Here is a 22,009-nt window from a genome sequence, read left to right on the forward strand (position 1 = left end):
GCCCTGATCAATTGGGCTGTTTCATTTAGATAATTCATATTTTGTATTCTATTTCGGCTACAGGATAGATCCCTCAGAGATGGAGAAAGGCATTCATTGTGCCAATATATGAAATTGACGAGCGTGCGTTCCCACATCATACCACACACAGCCAGCACATGTTTTGGTAATTTGGTATGAGCTAGGCTAAACACATGGGATATTAGCAGAATCTCAGAGAATCACAGAATCACAGAATTAGGCACAAGAGAGAAAATACTCAATGTATACTTGTTGGTGGCCAAATATCGTCTTCTGGGTAAAGCTCCAATTGGTTTGGCTTTCATGGATCTTTCCAACTGCCTTCGATATGGTGAACTTGACTAGGATCTGGGTAGTGCTAAACGATTTAAAAATACTGTGGCAACTTTTATCTGTATTAAAGCTTATACATCATGACACTCAGGTTGCCATGCACTACAGATCCACCAGTGAGCGTAATGATTACTTCCCCATAGGTAGGGATATGAAACTGAGGATGTCTTGGCAACAGTCCTGTTCAAGCTGTACACCAACGGCTTAGAGTCTGAGTAGAAGGCCACACTCGCCAATGCCCGTACTATGAGTGGCGTACATTCCCCAGTGCTGAGCTATGCAGATGAATCAGTTTTAATTGCTAGAATGCCCAGAGCTTTCCAGACTTTTATTCCCAGATATACTGACTTTATGAGATTAAGCGACCTGAATATTATAATAAAGCTACTAAATCTAAAGTGATTATGATGGGTGTAAGAAAGGTTTTCTCCCTCTTTAACACAGAATAATGTTAACCTGGAACAGGTGGACTTTTTAAATGATCTGAGTGTGTTATTCTTAAATTAATGTCATTGGAGGGATCATGTGCACAAACAAGCTCAGTCAATGACACAAGAATGTGATGCCATCAACAGTACTGCAAACTCTTAGGATATCCATCTATCGCAACCAGTCTGAAAATTTTACAGCAGAACCATGTGCAATTGCACTCTATGTTGCTGAGCTTTGGAAGTTTGTGGGCGCTTATTCCATCCAACTAAATGAGGATGCCTTTCTTCAGTGTCTCCTTCATCTCCCACGCTCAGCTCCACTCTCTGCTATGCAACAGGAATTAAACCATCCTTGTAATATTGATGGCCTTAGGCTTGTACTATTGATGAGTTTAGGCATGTACTATTGATGAGCTTAGGCTAAGACCTATTTGCATGTGGCTAAGCCTGTGAACTACTTTGGAAGCTGCTTTTTTCTCATGAAATCCTCAGGGACATTGTCGTGAGAAAGAATGCCATGAGGATCCCTTGGATTAACTATGTGCGTAAATCTCTGATGAGGACAATCCCATCAAGGGATTTAAGAATCCACAAGATGAAAGGGTTAGTAAGGGCAAATGAGCCAGGGACCAGCCCATATGGCCAAATCTGACCCTCAGATGCAGCAGTCCATCCTGGGCACAATCCTCCAGCTACTCAGGTAAGAGTCTCTCTTATCTGAGAAATCCACAAGATCTCCCCTGGATAAACACATTCACTTAAGCTGCAGTGTATGTGCTCCCTCTTGTCACACACAAAGTAGGCACACTACGGTTTTGATGGCTACACAATCAGTCTGGCCCTAAAAACTGCCAAACATCAGGTTTACCCACAAGATGTGTATTGGGCCCACCAGGCAAAACACTAGAGATGTTCCTACCAGGATGGCAGATTCCAAATTATTAAGATTCTTTTTTTTCTATGGATCTGTTTTGCATACATATCAAATAAAATATTATTTTTCAGGTATATGCAGCTCACATGTTATTAAAGCACACTCTTAACGGTTTGAGTTAATCAAAAGGAGTTTTAATTCAACTGTTTTGCTTGAACAGTATTTTGTAAGGATCGTTGTTTACAGAATCAAACAAGAAAATATATATATGAATTACCCATACAGGGACATCGTATATGAAACGACACAAGATAAGGTGACAAACAGATAAAGTCTGTTAACAAGGAAAACATAAATAAACTAGTGTTTCTTAAAAGCCAACACAACTTAATTGTGAAATAGTCGACGCCGGGACACAACACTGTGTTTCGGCAGGGTTAAATATACTGCCTTGTTCAGGACAAGGAACCCTAGTTGAAGTGAAAAGTGTTGGAGAAGAGAGGACAAAGGAAGATTATGTTTTACATTAGGCTGTAACCTGAAAACAAGAGTTCCCGATATAGAATTGGCAAGCACTGGATGGCACCAGTACTTCGACCCAGTATCAAAGGGCTGGTACTATGATTGTAGAACCAATATGTCTTCTTGTGGTGGTGTTCTGTATATATTATTTTGAGAGGTAGATAGTTATCGAAAAGGTACATTGGTGAAGGTGGCCCACTTAGTAACAGAGCGCCCCGCATTTGATAAATTGCTCTAACAATAATCTTAGCAGATATTTAACATACCTGGAAGGAATTAAAAAATGTGGCATAGTCACATCAATAGATATGTGCAGGTATGTGTTGAACTGTGCATAGGGCGGTATACATATGGCACAAGATGGTGGTTTCCTGTGGTGCGAAGAGAAAAGGGACATAGTGGTCGCAATAGATGTACTTCCCATGTGCAAAAAGAATGGTAGACCTTATATCGAAGGTATAGGGGAGAGGCTGAGTAGACGGGACATAGAGAAAAAGATAAGGAACTTATAGAAAGCAGATGTATTGCTAGATGGTCCTCTGCTGGCGGCGCTGTGAAAAAATGGAATTATTCTTTTTTTCTTTTTCCGATTCCAAAAGTCCTTTCTGGATGAAAATGTTATTGCACGTCTCCTTTAGACCGGGTCGTTTTCAGATTCAGCTCGCGGTGGCGGATTTTGATGAATGGCAGTAGCTATGAAAAATAAGTGTGCTAGTATACTGGTTGTTTCCGGTAATGGCACATGTGGGGGGATCACCTGGTGGTGTGATGATGCAGAAGTCACGTGATCGCATGAGAAAAAAAGTGGTGGTGCACGGTAGCAACTGAAGAAGGACTATGCTGCTATGCGAAAAAGGAATGGAAGTCACTAGTCTAAAGAATGGCATAATTACGCTAAAGGAAGTACTATAGGGCCTATGCATGTTCTGTTAGCAACGTAGAGAGGTCTCACCCTAAGGGACATGTTTCACCCTATCTGACATTTTTATGAATATGCATAAAGTGACACATAATAAGAGGAGAAACCACCAGTGGGCAGGGTACGGAAGATGGCCAATGGAGTAAAGTAGTACATAAGAATCATTTATAAACGTCTACAGACAGGGTGAAGACCACCTCCAAGTTTCTTAATGGTAATACATAATACACACACATATGTATATATACATATATAAACACACACACAAGGGGGTGTGTTGAACATATACATACACATACATACACCTCCATGTACACATGTATAGGTACAGAATTACAAACGATATGTCAGCACAGTATGTTAATGACACAGTTATCTGCAATTGGCAGAGCTGCAGGTATCCAATAGTTCCCTTGCATAAGTTATGACAGCTTGACTGATTATTTTAATAATATTGGGCCTCATTACGAGTTTGGAGGCAGCCATGGAGCTATTAGCTATTAGCTCCATGGCTGCCTCCAAACCGGGCTCCATTACCGGGTTCCTGGAAAGAGGAATAACCGTGTCATTCCGACATAGGAGGACCCGGTAATTCCTCCTTGCAGGAACCATTCCCCATTCCCATTTGAGCCCCCATAGGGGATGGAGGTAGCAACAGGCACATAACAAGTGTCCCGTTGTTACCTCCCACTTCCCCTCGCGGGAACCGGAAAAGACGTCTGTTTTTACCAGACATCTGGTCCGGGTCCCGCAAAGGAAACCTCGTAATCGGCCTAGAGGGAATGAAGGGGGCCGGTCCCGTACCGGCCCCCTTCATTCCATCAATGGGACCGGCCCCCTTCATTCCATCAGTGAAAGGGTAGTAATGAGGCCATTGGTTTCTTTTTTACAAATCTATAACTATACAGGCTACTGGAGTCTAGCAAAGCACGACCTAGTACACAGGATATTACATAGTAAAGTATTATGGGTCAAATATGTTAGAAAAGGTAGAGAATAGTGAAAAGATATGCTGTAGGAGAGAACAGATTTAAAAAGTCGAAGAGTTTGAGCTTGTCCAGGGCAAAAATCAAAATAGGTCAGTTCAAAGTACTCTAAAGGGTGCCGGACTGGGCTCTTCAGCAAACTGGAGATTTTAGGCCAGCCACATCGTTCCCTCAGACAAAGGGACAGTCCAAATAAAATGGTCAGAAGTATAACTTAAACAAATGCATGTGTACCCTCATTGCTACCATGCGCTTACATTGGTGTACTAATGCAGTACAAATGACTGCACCCCTTGGAATCCCAGAACTAAATTCCACCTGCCTCCAGCCTACTCCACAGCACATTTGTAGTGTGATGGAATCACCCTTGGATACAAATGGCGTGGCTTAAACACACCTAGTTGAAAGAGACATGTAAAATAATTGTTAAAATAAAGGCAAACATCCAGAAAATCAGTCAGGAAAACAGGAAAATATTTAGGGCTCCCAGAAAATGGTGTTACAGGACCACAAACATGGAATTACCTCCTAATAATTACTGTGTAAAATGTTGCATGTTGCAGATTGTTTATCAGATGAAAACCATGTGATCCTTGGGTACCAGAAAAACATAGTGCAATTCCTTCCTCAGGTGAAGGTAGGGTAGCTCACTTGACAAGAAGGTCCTCAACACCACACTGATGGCTTGTAATCTTGAATGGGTTTCTTGGCCTTGGGGCTGAGCATGCGCCTTAATCTGGAGGGAAAGATATAATTTCCAGAGTGTATCCGTAAACTACCATGAATAGAACCCAATGGTCTGAAAGTGGGAACTCTGGGAACCATAGTATTCTGCTCATCCGCCAGCTACCTTTATGGAACCTTTCTCTAGAGAAGGAGCCAGTGATGTATTTATTATTTTCTCATTTTGTAGATGTTTCCCTAAACCTCCCCTCGGACTGTAAATGGATGGGATGGAAGTCTGGGCTGGGAAGTCTTTGTGGATGTTGTGAATCAAAACTCTTCATACTTTTTGTCCTTGAAAGGCCCAAAGAGCAATTGGCCTAATAAAAGGAGACATTATGACACTAGCTTTCAGAGCACCCTTATTTTCCAATCCTTTGAATAAAGACTTCTATCTGAAACGTTTGCCCAAGGGCTGAGGCCAAAGATCTAACTATGCCACACAAAGAATGAGACCAAGAACTGAGTTTGCATTTTCATATTAGACAGCAGCTCAGAGCAGTCTGGCAATGCGAAGGCCAGTGATCTGAAATCCTTCAATAAAGACTGTGCCTTACAACGTGAATACCTCTCTAGAGAGGACATGAGGAGAAGGGGGCATAGTCTAAGACCATCAGAGGGAGAGACAGGAGCGTGTGAAAGGAGAAAGATAAAGACAAGAGAAGGGAATTTAGAGAGTGTGTGTCCATCGAAGGGCACGGATGGCAAGTGACTGGGAGAAGGGAAGAGAGGAGATGGGACAAGAGAGAGAGAGAGAGTCAGAGGAAAGGGGTTAGCAAGACCAGGATAGAGAGAGGATGGAGGAGTGAATACCAGTCAAGATCAGGGACAGCACATAAAGGGAGCAAGTGGGAGAGAGAGAGCAACAGGAGATGGGTGTTGGTTATCAGCACAAGCAAAAACCTTACCATTGCTATTATACCTGGGAAAAAAAACCTTGGGATTGGGGAACTCTTAGGAATGCCAGAGTGAGATAGAAAAATAAGGCCTTTAGGCCCTCACTGCAGCTATAATTAATAGATACTAGGGGCCTGATTCACAGAAGTTTTTTAAAATGGCGCAATCCCATAGGAAACCTTTCTGTGAATCAGGCCCTAGGTGTTACTGATCTCTAGTCTGAAGTCAAGTTGGGGGTTGTAGGAAAGTCTGGGCTAGGATGGAGAGAGCCCACATAAGGTCAATAGAGGGGTGCCCATTGAAGTGCCGCATAGTGGAACAAACCAATAACATACCAGGTATTCAATAAAGACCTTTAAACCATAATTTGCAGTGTGGAAGTTTCTATAGCCATCCAAGACACAATGCAAATGGGTAGCAATAGTGACAAAAAGGGCAAAGCAACTTGTGGAAACATTTTCCACTGCAAAGTTCACTAGACAGTAAGTGGGAGAACCAAACCAAAGGATTACTAAGGTGGATATAATGCAAAATACAGGCAATACTGTTCATGAAGCCATTTACAGGGGGAAACAGGTTTGGTGGACAATAGAGAACCGTTATGTCTAGTGCAGAACAATCTGATATACAGACTCTAACTAGCAGAGGTTTGACAGATTCAAAATTAGGGCAATCCCCTTTATTAAAAGAGAAAGTGTCCTTACAGATCCAAACACAAAGCTGCCCCTCTGCGTGGAGAATATCATACGCATCAGGGGTTATATCTGTAAAAACAGCACCAAATGTGTCTGAAAATGACATGTCCATAAGACTCAGAACACGAGGTCTAGGTGAGCAAAGTAAGTTAAATATATAACAAATTTTCTCTATTGCTGAGTGTGCATTCAGTAGAATACATTGTAGAGATCTTCTATCAATATTTGCATGAACATGACTCTGTACCTTCCGAAGGTGGAATCAATGGTGGAGATTTTCTATTCTCAGGCTATTTATCAGTTTCTCTGACATTTTGATATTTGCTTCAAATATCAAATATAGCAGGCTTATTGTCTGGTGATGAGTAAGAGCAACCAGACAAGAAGTAGTTGTCTGGAAAATAAGAATGTGTGTCGGTGCCTGGGCAAGATGTAATTTGAATTCAGTGAGGACAGATGCTGAAGGGCTTCCTTAGGCTGGACAGCTGGATGTGTCTGTTCCAGCTAAGTACACTATGCTCAGTGGTGTAGGGGACCTGGTAATGACCAATGGAGAAGAAGAAATTAAAGAGTTAACACAGTGATTACAATCGTTTCCTCTGAGTTAACTGATGAGAACTGGCTGGCCACATAAAATAAAAGCAGCCCAAACACATGATCAGTGTTGTATAAGATGTATCTTGAACATTATCAATATACAGCTACTGCATCAAGTGGGCATTGCTAATATAATACCCCTGACTTACAGCCCCACCCCAAAATGCTGGTGACAATAAACAGGATTATTTCTGAATCAATATTTAGTTTTATTAAAATAAAATCAATGCAAAGGGAACCACAGCTTTATGCAGGCAAGTCCCCACAATGCTTCACAAGCACAGGCATCTTTTCAACAAAAATGAAACCGACCTGCCTGCATTTAGCTCATTATTTCTCACACACAAGCATTCATTCACATAATCAGTTCTGTATACATTATGAGGTTTGAATAAGAAAAATATTCTAACTGTAAATCTGCCGCTTACCAGCCATTGGGTCTAAATGTGCCACATAATAATCAAGCTGGCAAATGCATCGTAATGATAAGATGATTCTTCAAAAATGTTACTTTCGCAAACATGCTAGCATTTTTAAACAGCACATAAACTTACACTTGCAAATAATACACAAGACATTTTCTGTCCCCACATTTTACCAGCAAGTGCTGTTATCAGATAACTGTTGCATACCCCCTTTACCATGTAAATATGGTGCTAAAGTTTGCTAGTATGTTTGTGTCATTTAAACTAAGTTCATAATGAATTGCATTAGACCCTTGCAGGTTTCATCTTAGGGATGTAGTGTTACTGATTTCAAACTCACACAATGGGCCTCATTACGAGCTTGCTGGTCCGGGTACAACGGTACCTGTAAGCTTGTTGGTACTGTGGTAACTGGACCGGCAAACTCCAAGTTGTGCTCGCGGGTGCCTTTCATTCCACCAAGTCTGACCTGGCGGAATGAAAGGCACCCGCGAGCACAGCATGTCGGATGCACAGGCACTGTTATAAACGGTGCCTGTGCATTCGGCTTCCCCATCCCTATTGAGCCCTAGGGGGCTGAAATGGGAATGGGGAAGAATTTTTTCTGGCGCCCAGCAATGGGCAAATACCGGCAAGGCCGTAATGACCCGGTAACTGACCTGGAAAATAAATACCGGCGGCAGCCGTGCCTGTATTACAGGCATGGCTACCGCCAGCCTCATAATGAGGCCCAATGTCAGCTAGTCCAGAATGGTTTTCAAATTGTTTTGAACAGCTAGGAATGCCCTTCCTCTTCACTGTGCAATTTCAAAATGAGGGGTTGCTTGAGATTTATATTTTCAATTTTATTATGGGAACAACAGTGACTCTTCTAAGCGCCTTTCCATTCCTAAATAGCGTATTAAATATTTACTGTATCCACTGGATGCAAAGTATTAATATGTTTTATACCAAGCTATGAAGAACATGCCATCCATTCACAGTCTGAACTGCCAACTACACTAAAACTAAAGGTTTCAATTTGATTGGACTTCATTTACAAAAAGAAACTGCACAGACATTCTATCAGTTTGACAGTTTAAGTTTGCTGTTAATCATAGTCTAATCTATCTGGCAGTCGGAGAGAGGGGTTTCTTTTTCTCTCTGTTTTTCCTCCATTAACCTCTCCTATTCCCACATGACATCAGGTTTGTCTGATTGGATAAGCCTTTCAATTGGCTTGTTTAATAATCAGATAATCCAAGAGATTACACCCTTCGAGCTCCATTGGGTGATTATACATTCTATATTTTTCACATGAGCAAAGGAGGGGCTTCTTTCATTCATACAATGATGAATGCCATTTGGTTTTCCTTCTTCATTCATGACAACAACATGCCATATTAATGAGATATGGATATCGAAAATCTATCCTCACAGACACACACCTGCATATGTGACTTTAAATTGTGCAATGACCATTCATAGTTGTATTAATATAAATCATATACAATGATTCAAATGCGTCTGAGTCTAATAATTGCAGATGTATGACTTATTTTTGCTTTTGCATATAGGGTCAAGTGCAAATAACATTTGCTTTTTAAGCCATGGGAAATAAACATGATCGGACATGTCCCATATTTGAAATGTGGGTCTTGTGCTTCAGTATGCTAGCACATGTGAACAAACGATCATTAGTAGTTCTATTCAATGATTAATGTGAGTCAAATGATAGGGTTCTTTTTTATTCTTACATAAGAACAACACATGTTTAGTTTCATGATGATGGATGCTCCAACATGTCACATTAATTTGCAATAAACATTGTTTTGAAGCTGGCCATAAAACAGAACCAGTTTCTAACAGCTGTTGTTAATTTCCACAATTTTAGCTTATTTATTTAAGCCTCCTCTGGGTGGAATTTCCAAGGGCAGATGTCTAATTGGCTCAGAGTCGAAAAACCAGGTGAACCTGAAGTCAGTACAGTCTAGAGCTGGCATGCATAAAAGTGTTCTTCCACCCAATAGAACTGTTACTTTCTCCTTCTGTTACAATTTTATCATTTATACATTTGACATTAGTTTGCATGATTTGAATAAAAGGCATTACAGGATACAATCTACTTAATAATAAACTATCTTCCATTTATAAGCAAATTGTAGGTTAGTTTGGAAAATCACAGGTGAATTGTGCATTGTTTTTCATAAATATTTTTACTTATCATTATTTATTTATTTGTTTATGGTTTGTTTAAACCATTACAAAAAGAATAATTCTACATAAAACAGGGGAATACAACACTTAAAACAAGTCAATCATCATAAAACCTCTCAAACATATAAGATTGTAATCATCGTAAAACAACCAGAAGAGTACAATTATAAGTCTATAAGAACGTCTTAAAATCACTGAAACATATTAAAATCCTAATCATCATGTGTAACAGCTTTACATGTCTAGCTCCTGAAATAAAATTCAAGTAGAAGTCATTTCATAGGACAAATACTTCAGCAATAATTTGCGGCATATCAAGATAAATCACAAAAGTTCTTCAAAAAGACGATCACTCTTATCTTTAGGGCAGTAGAACTACTATGTTTAATTTGATACCACAGGAGTTCAGTGTTTACACAATATAGATGCAAAATAAATTGTTCAAAGTACATTATGGTTTGTGTCAATAGGGCGGGACATAAAAGGAGAAGATGTAACAGGGTTTCTTCCATACCCTCAACTTTACAATATCTACACCAACCCCAAGAGTTGTTAAGAAGATTCAATTTTTTCTATATATAATTTGTTTTTAACACATTAAATCTAAATCTCATAAAGGTGTTTCTGTAATTCCGAGAAGGATATTTCTCCAGGTATATTTCAATTGCCGGGTTAAAGTTCCACAACGCATATACTTGGTTAAACATTTTTGAATGTTAAACAATATTTGTAGTGTATTGCCAGCCATTACATTTCAAAACATTTTTAACTTTTAAAGGATTCTTCAAAAACAATGCCTAGTAAGTTCAACATTTCTTCTGTGACCAATTTCAATTTCAAACAAAAAAGATTGGTCACATCTTTCCCTGCTACAGTGTACATAGTTTTTGGTTCATTTACTAAGCATTTTCTCCATAAAGACATTTTTTTCCATATAATAATCGATTTTAAAGATTGGAGACCGAACTCATACCTGATGACTTCGATAGGTACACACTTAGGTATGAAAAACAAAACACCTTTTCATATCAAACTTTCACATTTTTTTATAAATTCAGTATTCTCAAGTTCATAAAATTCTAAACCATACAGCAATTTTGGGATGCCTGACATTACATAAAATTGCCTCAAAGGGACTGTGGAGAATTTGCAATATTTTGCCTCTATTTTACACATCTGTCTCCGGATCACGCCTGATGTCGTTCTTAGCTGTCTTTTTATCATTACATTAGATCCATTACCAGTAAAATAATATCCTAAGTATTTAAAAGCTATTTGACATTTAATTTGTTTCCCTTCACAAAACCATGTTAAAAGCAGATAGGTTTTTCTTACCTTTACCTAATCGTATTATTATAGTTTTTGAAGCATTCATTTTCAAGTGTATACGAGAGGTAAAGGCAACAAAGGCATTTATCATCCGTTGCAGGCCAACTTTTGTACAGTCCAACAATAAAAAGTCATCTGCATATGCAATCCATTCGATCGCCATTTCTCCTGATTTGGGAGATAGTAGACCTTTATTTTTCATCTCTTTACCAGCTTTATGGACATATAGATTGAACAGAATCGCCGCTAACCTGCAGCCTTGTCTCAGCCCATTGGGGATCGGAATCTCAGAAGGGAGTCGACCATCGGAGTTCAATCTCACTCTGATTTTTGTGTCAGAGTAAAGTTCTATGATCATTTCTAATAGGTAGCTTGGAATTGATAAATCTCTCAAAATTAGCCATAATGTCGAATGATCTACAAGAACAAAGGCTTTACTGAGATCCATAGAGGCCACATAAATATCTGATCCTTGATTCGTAAAGGTTTTGGATTGTAAGCTTTTCAGTATAAGTCCACCACAGTCGGTTCCTATTTTTTTCTGAAACTTATCTGTTTACCGTCAAGTATGTTGGCACTACAGATCCATTCTTCTAGTTCTTCTATTATAATGGATGTAAATATATTATATTCAGGATCCGAGATGGCAATAGGCCTATACTTTCTGGTGACGTTTTTGGACCTTTCTTGTAAATCCGGATCACAATGGCTACTTTCCATGACACTGGTATCAACTTATTTATGAGAATGTCTTTAAAAAGTATGTTTAAGATATTTCCCCATAATACAGGATCAGTTTTCAAAATTTGATTAGACAAATTATTCGGACCTGGAGCCGCTGATTTTTTTGCTTTGAAAATTACATTAGTGATTTTAGAAGCAGAAATCTCTAATATCCATGCTTTAGCTTTCATGTGTTTATACTTGTCATCCCCATTATTTCGCTCGTATATTCTAGTGAAGTGATCTTTCCAAGTTCTTTCACTAATCTGTGTCAATAGTATCTCTTTTTGAGTTAAATGTATTTCATTAATCATAGCCCAAAACTTATAGATATCTTTTCCCTTAATATTACAGCATTTTTTCCCCATCCAATTGATCTCTTGCAGCTTTGCGTGAAATTTGCCAGTTCTTATATTGTTGTTTGAGCATTCTTATCCGCTTATTACATTCAACACTAAAATGTGCAGAATTTATAATGTTGCGAATATCTCGACTCAGCGGTTTTTTCCGATTTGGAGTGTCTATATCAAATACATGTGTATGATTAGATCTCTGTTTTGTGACATTCTTATTCATACATGTATGACGTGTAATATCATTGATATAGTTGGTAAATGTAGTAGCGGAAAGATTGTCCAAACATTCATCGTCAGACATATCAACAAAATCTTTTAGTAGGACAGATGTAAAACTTTTTGTTTTTGTATAGGACCATCAAAATCGAGTACCACTAACATTCGCAATTAGGCCTTCATTATAAGTTATAATACATTCCGTATTTTCTGTATGTGTGATATCTATACACAAAAGATTGTGGTCGCTCGAGGAAATTTTCTCAACACTAAGTTTAGGTATGTGTTTGTCCAAGCCATCAGTGACAAAGATATAATCTACAATTGAGCTTAAACCTCTGGCATTCAATGTATGGTTGTAATTCACAAGTTTCGATTGAGCCACAACATCCAAAAAGTTCATCCATATGGCACCTCTTACTTTACGATTACAACGGGCTAGTCTAGCTTTGTTGTTAACAGTTTCTATGTTGCACAATAGTGCGTCAATCTCTATGTGGCTAAGCTCACAGTCAGCGTTTAAGTCGCCGGCTATTACCACTAGGCCATCCACACAGGTTCCCCGCCAGGCATCTATTTTTAAAGTTAGGTTTCTTAGTTCTTGAATTAAGTGTTTTTCAGTTAATTTAAGAGGGTTCCAATATACATTAATAAGACAAAAGTCAATAATATTAGTACCCAATTTCATAGTGCATGTGACCATTAAAAAGGAGTTCAAACTGGACCATATATTAGCGTTTGTTGCTTCCATACTATGTTTACATGCAATTATTAACCCTCCCGTCGGTCTGCCTTTAGTGCCTTTAGTGGCAAGTAATTGCCATAAGTCATAATCTTTCCAAACTAGCGGTGTAGTAGCCTACGTTTCTTGCAGAAAAACCAGATCGTAGGTGTTAAAGACGGGTCAATAAATTATGGTCACTAACCTGTTCTGATGGCAATCTCCTGGAGCAGCAAGGGAGATACAAGAATCTCCCGGAGACCCCTGCCCCTCCCGAGTCCCGGGTGGTATGAAAGCCAGAGAGGGAGAGACAGGAGCCCCAGGGAAACCCTCTGGGGAAGAAAACCCTGGCCGATCTTGACGAGTGCTTCGGAGGAGTTGACTCTTCTTTGGCGCAAGGATGCTGATGCAGGAGAGGAGTTCCCTACAGAACAAGGATTAAAAGGTGAGTAATGGAAAAAGAGAGAGTGTCAGAATAAGAAAGTCTTTTGGAAGGTGACCCCACTTACTGACTTAGACTTTAAATGGATTTAAATCGTTAGGAGGAGGCTGGTGTCGAGAGCGTTGGCTCTGTGTGTTACCTGGAGATTCCGAATGAGAATAGGAGGGTTAGTTGTAGAAATAGAGGAGGAAGAGGGAGGAATACTGGTTGCTGAGAGGAAGAAACTCACTGTCTCAAGAGGGAAGGCTGACCCAAAAAAGGATTCTGCACGGGAAGGCGAAACCTGAGCGGGAAGAGATTTGTGAACCCGGAAGTTCGGGAGAGAAACTATCGTGGGAGAGATGGTAAGCGCAGGATTGCTGTATGGTAAGGAAGGCAGAAAGGGAATAAGGTAAGGTCCTTGAATATCCACAGGAATATTTCAAAAAAGAGTATAGCGAACTTACGAAGCATCGTACAAAGCAGAAGCGATGCAGGGGGCTTCCGGTCTTTAAATGCAGTCACGTGATTGCTCGATCGCGTGAGTGAAAGACGTGCAGCAACTAGACCGTCATTTCTCCCGTGCCTGTGATTCCCAGCCATCATGAAATTCCCGTGAAGTGCGGATCCACACAACGACCATTGTCGTCTTAACTACCACTGTTGGAAAGGTGTAACAGTAGGATAGTAAAGTATCACTGACTTCAGTGGTATTACACAAATGCGTACGGCCTCTCAAATTCCAAGATGCAAAAGTAGAGTTCCCAACCTTGCTAAAGCGGTTTAGCCAAATCTTTCAGAGAGTTAATGGCTTCCCTAAGAGCAAGGGTCAGCCCTCTCCATTCTTATTTATTAGAATCGTCGTCTTTTGTCTTGTTAATATTAGGAATACCATTTCCCACTGCCTTAGTGAAAGGATGTTTTTCATTATTTTTTGGTTCACTCGGGGTATATTGATAAATGTCAAAGCCTTTACATTGTAAATCAGCTTCCTTCAACAATAAGTTTCTAACAAGAGGAGAAGGAATGACCAGGCGTACATAGTCTAGCCTTTGTTTGTGAATGAAATCAACTAAGACAAGGTCAGGGGATGATATCAAGACAAATCAGGGATGGTAGCGAATAACGATAAGATATATGAGCGATTCAAAGATATTTGTTCTCGTTCCCTAAATAGGGTAGTCAAAATCAGACTGGGTAGTTCCATCATGGCTGGTTCCTTAAGTTCTAGCGTGTTATTTACCGGTTCAGAGTTTTCATCGGTATTTCGAGACGACCTTGCCACATCTTGTGATGCACATTGTTTATAGGGAAAAGACTGGGCAAAGTTTTCTCTATTGTTCAGTTGATCATCTAAGATTTTTTTCACAATAGAGGCTATTTCGTCTTTTCTATTAGTATTATCATGATCCGTTCCCATATTTTCATCATCATACATGTGGTAAACAGTGCCATTCTGCATAGCATAATCGTCAGTTCTAATTTCTGTGAATTGATATTCTGTGTATATTTCATCATTGTCTATATCATATACTTGAACAGCGGCACGAACAGGCAAATCACTCACACGAGTGGCATGCGAGCGTCATCTCGCTTCAAAGGGGTTAACAGGTTCTTCACTTTTAGGCTGTGTTTTATTAGTTAACCGTGAAGTCGGCACCGTTGGTGTTAATTAAGTTTTTAAACAAGAAACAAGATGAGCAGATTTCCTCTCATTAAGTGTCGTTTGTGGCTGCTCTTTGTCTAGTGGCATTTCATCGATAACCAAGTCTTTACTAATTATGTCGGGATTTGTTTCAGGATAGACCTACCTTCCGTCAACATAGAGTTTGCTTTAAAAATCTCAAAAATGTCAATAAGACCAGACTTTATAGATGTCAGCTGCGAAGCAATATTTGTCGATTCCTCATTTTTAAAATTTTTCATAACATCAGAGATGGAGTTTTCAGCTTCTGAATAACCATCCTGAATCTGTAGAGTAGCAGGATTAAGCGCTTTATAGTTCCCCCTATCCTCGATGACTTCGGAGGGGATAGCTAGGTTTCTTCTAACCTTGGATTCCACCATCCCTTCGCTATCTTCAGCAATCAAGTTTTTAAAGTTAGTGTCCCTTAAAAAAACTATTCGGGATGTTTTACATTGATTGTTTTGTTGTGTATTTTTCTTTTTATCTTTTTTTTATTTGATTTAGCAAGGGTTGGCATCCCTTCTGCCGTCATCGAGGACTGTTGTTTCATAAAAGGAAAAGAGACATTGCTCCTAACATCGGACAAATTAGTCTGCTGTTGCGAGTCTTCAATCGTGATTATTTCTTTATTATGTGTCTTATTAGCAGATAAGGAGTCTTTAAGCATCACATCTTCTTTACTTCTAAATGCAGTAGCATTATTTTCCATTAAGGTTGACGCGTAAGAGGATGGAAAAAGGAGCATTTCATTTACTTTTGATGGAACTAAAAGCTCTGTTTGCTTCCTTAACTCGCCAAGAATCAGTCTATTAAAGCTGCCCATCAGGGTACATATGTCCGTGTTGTTCGAGTTATCGGCGTCAGACTCTTTATCCGTAGTTCCTATGACCTCAACAGGGGAACCAGGATTGTTTTGTGACTGAAAGACGTCAATATCAGCTGTTTTAAACACACTAGGTGTTTCATCAAACGATTGATTACATGTATTTAATGCCCCCTGTGAGCTCACCATTTCACTCCAGAGAGATTTTAACGTGTCTTTTTGAGGGAGGATTTCTAAGTCTTCGGCAAATAATGATTGTGAACATTCATTCGTATCAACTAGATTATTTCGTACGTCTGCATTTACTTTTAGTTGGTTAGAGCATATTTGAGCGCATTGTAGCCAGGGACGTCATTTCACCAAAACGCCAGGGGTAGCGGAAGTGACATCACAGTGCCACGCCCATAAGAGTGACATCACAGGAAGTGATGTCATTTGACCACACCCCACTCGACATCACAGGAAGTGATGTCATTTGACCACGCCCTCCACATGACATCACAGGAAGTGGCCTCATAAAGCATTATCCCCTCAGTACACTAAGAAATATATGGTTACGATATCAGTGTTTTGTGACATTTCATACAAGAATGGATCATCATATGTAGCAGTGTCAAGGTCCATGTTGCCACGCGAAGTGTATGAACCCAAATCCCCTCTTAATCTGGATCTGCCCTGTTAGTTCAACAGGACTACAGAGCGAAATCACATTCTGGGGGGACAGGGACGGATAGGCGGGTATGGGGATAGGGGAAAGCCAGGATAAAAGGCGAGAGGGAGAATATTTCACCAGAAAACATGTATGGCATCCACAGTTTTTAATAATTCTTCTTCTTGTGTTATTTTGGCTGCCAAAAGATTAGTTCAAAATGTGTTCAAGGTGTACAGTGCATTACTGAGCGATGCCACCTTCAGTACCAAAAGCCTCATAAGTCATGTCCCCATATTTTACGGGGAAAAAATCCTGGCTGCATTTTGCATTACTCCCACACTCACCAACACTCTTTATATGCCTAGGTTTCTGTTCCTACATGTTCATTGTCCTCCACACCCCTCACCTCTCCATAATGGTACACATTCCAACAATTAGTACTATTGTATAGATTTTGGGATAATGCCCAACCCTTCACTCTGATCATAAGACTTAAAATGTAGTTTCTTACCAGATTGAGCAGAACAGTGGCTTGACAGATGTGTCCGAGGCTGCTGTTTCAGTGGCATGTAAGGTGAAGATTCTGACACAGAAAGGAAGGAACTCCACATGAAGATGCAGGTCTGAAAATAAAAAACAAATTATCAGAATGGAAGAATCATTTGTACAACAGCACACCAGAATATCATTTGTCATAGAGACAAGATACTGACTGAACGCACTGAGGGGTGTGCTTTCCAGACTACCATTAACTGCAGTGCCCTGCTTCTGACCTTGCAATCCGGCCACCCAGCAGCCTATTCCACCCTCCGTTTCCCGGCATCCCTGGAGCCTGTGGTACCTCTCATCCCGGCACATCTAGCCTCCCCTCACTCACATGAGCACTTGGGGTGACGTGATATTATCGAATTATACTCCTGAAACTGAATACCCTACACCCAGTGACCCTAATGTGGCTGGGAAGAGGTGGATGGTGACGTCCCATCACCATGTGAGGTCATACACTGGGAAACTGGGGCGTGCAGCGTAACCCCTCACTATTTACCCAGAGGCAGAACTGATTATTGTGGCAGATATTCATTGGCCCATTATTTTTATGATGATGATATTTTGAATGCACAGAGCTGGATTCCAGCGAGCACTGAGCAACTCAATATGATCTCTGCTGCATAGGAGGCATTTCAATGAAGATGCAGGAAGGACAGTTGTCTCAGGTAAGGAGCGATTGTGCTGCGAAGTGACTCTGTTGAAAAGTCTACATGTCCCCTTTGTGTGAGGGACCGGCAGGGTTCCACGACTCCCACCACACTTGCCCAGTCAAGGAGGCGTGAGAGAAGGGAGGCCACAGAGAGACAGTACACCCTGCACTCCAGACACACCTCCACAGCACGGACCCAGGGGCCAGAGAAGCACCCCAGGCACAGGGGTCCCTTCCAGATACCAGGGAGCGCACAGACCACACAGCTAGGGGGCCGAGAGCGTAGCCCGCAACACTCCAGATAAAGCCCCCTGATTTGGGCCAACCAAGCCCTGCAGCACTCCAGATACAGGCCCCCCACATCCCACAAACGCACACACAGACTAGAGCAAGCAGACATTTGCATGCATGCACACCCCCACCCCGAAAGCAGAGCTCCCTGCCCTTGGCCACAGGCACCCTGCCAGTGGAGTGTGTTGGGACCCTGATTACATTCTGCTTGAGGAATCAGATTTTAGGCTTTTAGCTCCAATTGTGTGTAAGTATTTGAGGTATTACAGATGTGTGCAGCGCACTTAGTTGCTGTATTGAATCCATGCTCCTTCGCCAATGAGGTAAATTCACAAAACCCCCAATTCTATGGAAAGAGGCAGAGAGAAGCTTCATCATTCTCCAATGGTACTGTGTTTTACTTTGTGTATAGGCGCGTTATAAATGCCATAATATATCATATGTTGACATTCCTTGCCAATGACATTTTAGAATATTGCAAGGCCGGGACACACATGATACTTTATAAATCGGGGCCACTGTCTATATTCTAGGGACTCTAAGGGGGAGAAACTGGGGTGGCTAAACCTTAGCAACTCGACAGTCCGTGGGGCAGATTCCTAGCTCAGGGGCAACTGGAAGCAAGACGACGTGGGAGCAAAACAGGTTCGATCCCCAGGTCCATGCTTAGAAACCTCTGGGTATTAAGCAACACGTGTAGCTGTTGTCGCCTGAGGTGCCAAGCTATCCGCCTGCGGCCGCAGGCGGGTAGTGGGCTAGCACAGCACACACGCAACCTAGGCTCCACCTGGTCCTGGCGGCCGCAGGGGAATGCCACAAGAGCACACATCTGACCTCAGCCTGGGGCAGGGCTTTAAGTGGGCCGGGGCCTGCCGGGGCTGGGCCCCGGCAGGTTCCGAAATTTCGTTTTGAGGCGGGGCCCTGCCGGGGCCCACTAATCTCCCCGGGCAGCCCCGGCCACTACACGAAAAGGCATTTTTTTCTACAGCCTGAAACTCTCGCTCGTGTGCGAGAGCTTCAGGCTTCAGAAAAAAATGCCTTTCAGCTATAATGGTGGCGCCGCACCTGCGAGGCATCCCTTTAATCAAGGGATGCACGTGGGCCGGCGCCACCATTAAGGCTGAAAGGGTGAGGCCGCTGGAAGCAGAGGCCTTGCTTCCTAAATACTGAAGCTCCCGCGGATTCGCGGGAGTTTCAGTCTTTAGGAAAAAGGCCTCTGCTTCCAGTGGCCTCACCCTTTCAGCCTTAATGGTGACGCTGCCCCTCCCCAGCTGGCGAGGGGCAGCACCACCATTAAGGCTGAATAGGCGAGGCGCTGTCCCCTGCCAGGCAAGCCTATACAAAATAAATGCAGAGATCAGCACCCTCTCCCCCATAGGGGAGAGGGTGCTAATCTCTACAAAAGGCTGCCTGGCAGGGGTGCCAGTAGCCCATTGAGCCGGGGCTCGTCAAGGGGGCGTGGCCTAACGGCCCATCAAGACCACGTTGTTGGGCCACGCTCCCTCGATGGGCCCCGGCTCGATTTGTAGTGCCACTTAAGGCACTGGCCTGGGGCCTACGGCGGCACACGCCAGCAACATTAATCCACCCAGCAGCTCACACACACCCGCTCGCCCCCGACCTCAGTCACACACACAACACAGACTGACTCACCGCTGTGTGTTAGCTTGGAAGAAGTTAGTTGGCCTGGACTTTCTGGCACCAAGAGAAACCACGAAGCTGCTGCTGCACGCTGGCTTCGCTGCAGTGCTCACAAAATGGAGGACCACCAGCACGCTGCACCGCTTGAGTGGTGGCCACGCCCCCTCCTCCTCTGATTGGAGGAAATGCCAGAGGTCGCAAGAGAGTGACAGAGGTCGCTGGCCAATCGGCAGCGGTCGCTCTTGCGACCTCTGGCGACCCCCAAATGACGTCCCTGATTGTAGCAGCTCTTCCTCTTCAGTTCATTGAGGATTAAGAGGTAAGTCCGCCGCTCGTGCTAGACTAGCTCTGCGTGTGGAAACTGCAGTAAAAATGTCAGTGCGGGGGTCTTTCATTAGACTGAGAGACTTGATTTTTTTGCCTTTCATAATGTGAATAAATGATGTGTCAAGGAACCGTTATGCTTGACATCCTAAATAGCGCAGGACACTGAAGACGCTGAAGTTTCAGGCTCAATAAGTGTGCCTACATATAACCCTTGCCTTTCAAAACATCGGTGTGCCACCCAAACGGGGCAAATCTAGCCTCTATAAACGTGTCAGCTTACTTGAAAACTCTGAGATCCCCGATCCCTCGTTCACTGTTAACAGTGAACAGTGCTTTAAGGTGCTTCGAGGTGCGCGCGCGCATGTGCGCTGTACCCTGAGTATATGTAGTTCAAGGGAGGGATAACCAAGGGGCGGGACAGTAATACCACACCAATCAGAGGGGCTCTACAAAACAAAGACAAAAAGAAAAGATATAAGAAAATGTATGCACAACGAGAAACAGGAAGTTCTAGGATTTGTGACTGAATTGTAAATTAGTCCATGACGTGGAGACGCATAGGTGAACCAAAACGATAATCACCTAGGTCAGGCAGTTTCTCGTGTTACACGGAAAGACGTCCTCTTGAGTAGAAGTGGTCCGGAATCCCACACTAAATGTTCTCAGGACGCAGATGTAAAGCGGCCAACGTTCCACACAGTGAACAGTGCTTTAAGGTGCTTCGAGGTGAGTGTGCAGGTGCGCTGCACCCTGGGTATATGTAGTTACAGGGAGGGATAACCAAGGGGCGGGACAGTAATACCACACTAATCAGAGGGGTTCTAGGTCAGGCAGTTTCCCATGTTACACGGAAAGACGTCCTCTTGAGTAGAAGCGGTCCGGAATCCCAGACGAAATGTTCGCAGGATGCAGATGTAAAGCGGCCAACGTTCCACACAGTGCTTTAATGTGCGCGTGATATTTTAACTTATCAGGCTGAATGGATTTCCTTGTTGATTCAAATTTCACACTTGGGCCTTGGTATTTTTGGATGTGCCTTTCCATTGCAGCAAACACAGCTCTCCATGAATATAGGTTACACTTAAAGGAATGGTTCCGTCAAAAAATGTTATTGTCCCTACGGGTGTTTTTAAGCCTAAGTCGCACGATTTTAGAAAAATTTCCTATGGACCTTACCCGAGTTTTCGTCCATTAAACGCACGCGAAAACAGGCACCAGGGCGCTGCCATTTTGTGATAATCCTATCACTTGCCCCATCGCCCTGGCTGACCTGCTTTTGCGGCACTAAATCATAACCACCGCCCCTGAGCGTGACATTATCAAAACATTCATATTCCCCGCCTCTCTCCGTGACGTTACTGTGCTGCGTAGGCAAACGCGCCCAGTCGTCTTCTACGCAACATCACACAGAACCCGGAAACTAACACAGATCAACTTGCAACACAGCGCGCCACAATTCGGAATATGAAACTGTACTTTAAAATCAAACAGCAACACAGTACATTTGGTCAAGTACATTTATTTGCCATTAAATGTTTAAGGAATATTCATCAATTGGCATATTAAATCTGAATGTGATTTATTTTATTTTCTCTCTAACCTCAAATGCTGTTCCGTTTTATCGTGAGTCATGCGCTGTTCCTTTATGGTACACAGGGTGTTGGTTTTCGTTAAAAGAAGCACTTTGGTCGCACGGTGAACCGCAAGGCTGTTCCATCAACTAGGCACTAGGCCAGCGTAAAGGTTGATATATTGCTTCTAGCCGCTAATACCGCGTAAGGGCATATGGGCCCTTGGCGATCGTCCCATAAAATCGTCAAAGTGGTGCAGTTGTTTACGGGAAGCTGCAGCTAGCAGTTGAAAAAACCATCTGCTGGGGTCTGAAACTGGTGGCAGTAGAAGTAGGGTAGGATATACCTGTTTTGAACACATAAAAATTATAAATAGTCTCGCCAGCCGATCTTTATTACTATTATTCATTTTATTTATTACAGCCAATCAGAAA

Source organism: Ambystoma mexicanum, chromosome 4p, assembly GCF_040938575.1.
Source record: "Ambystoma mexicanum isolate Mex_15411 chromosome 4p, UKY_AmexF1_1, whole genome shotgun sequence".
Taxonomy (NCBI): Eukaryota; Metazoa; Chordata; class Amphibia; order Caudata; family Ambystomatidae; genus Ambystoma; species Ambystoma mexicanum.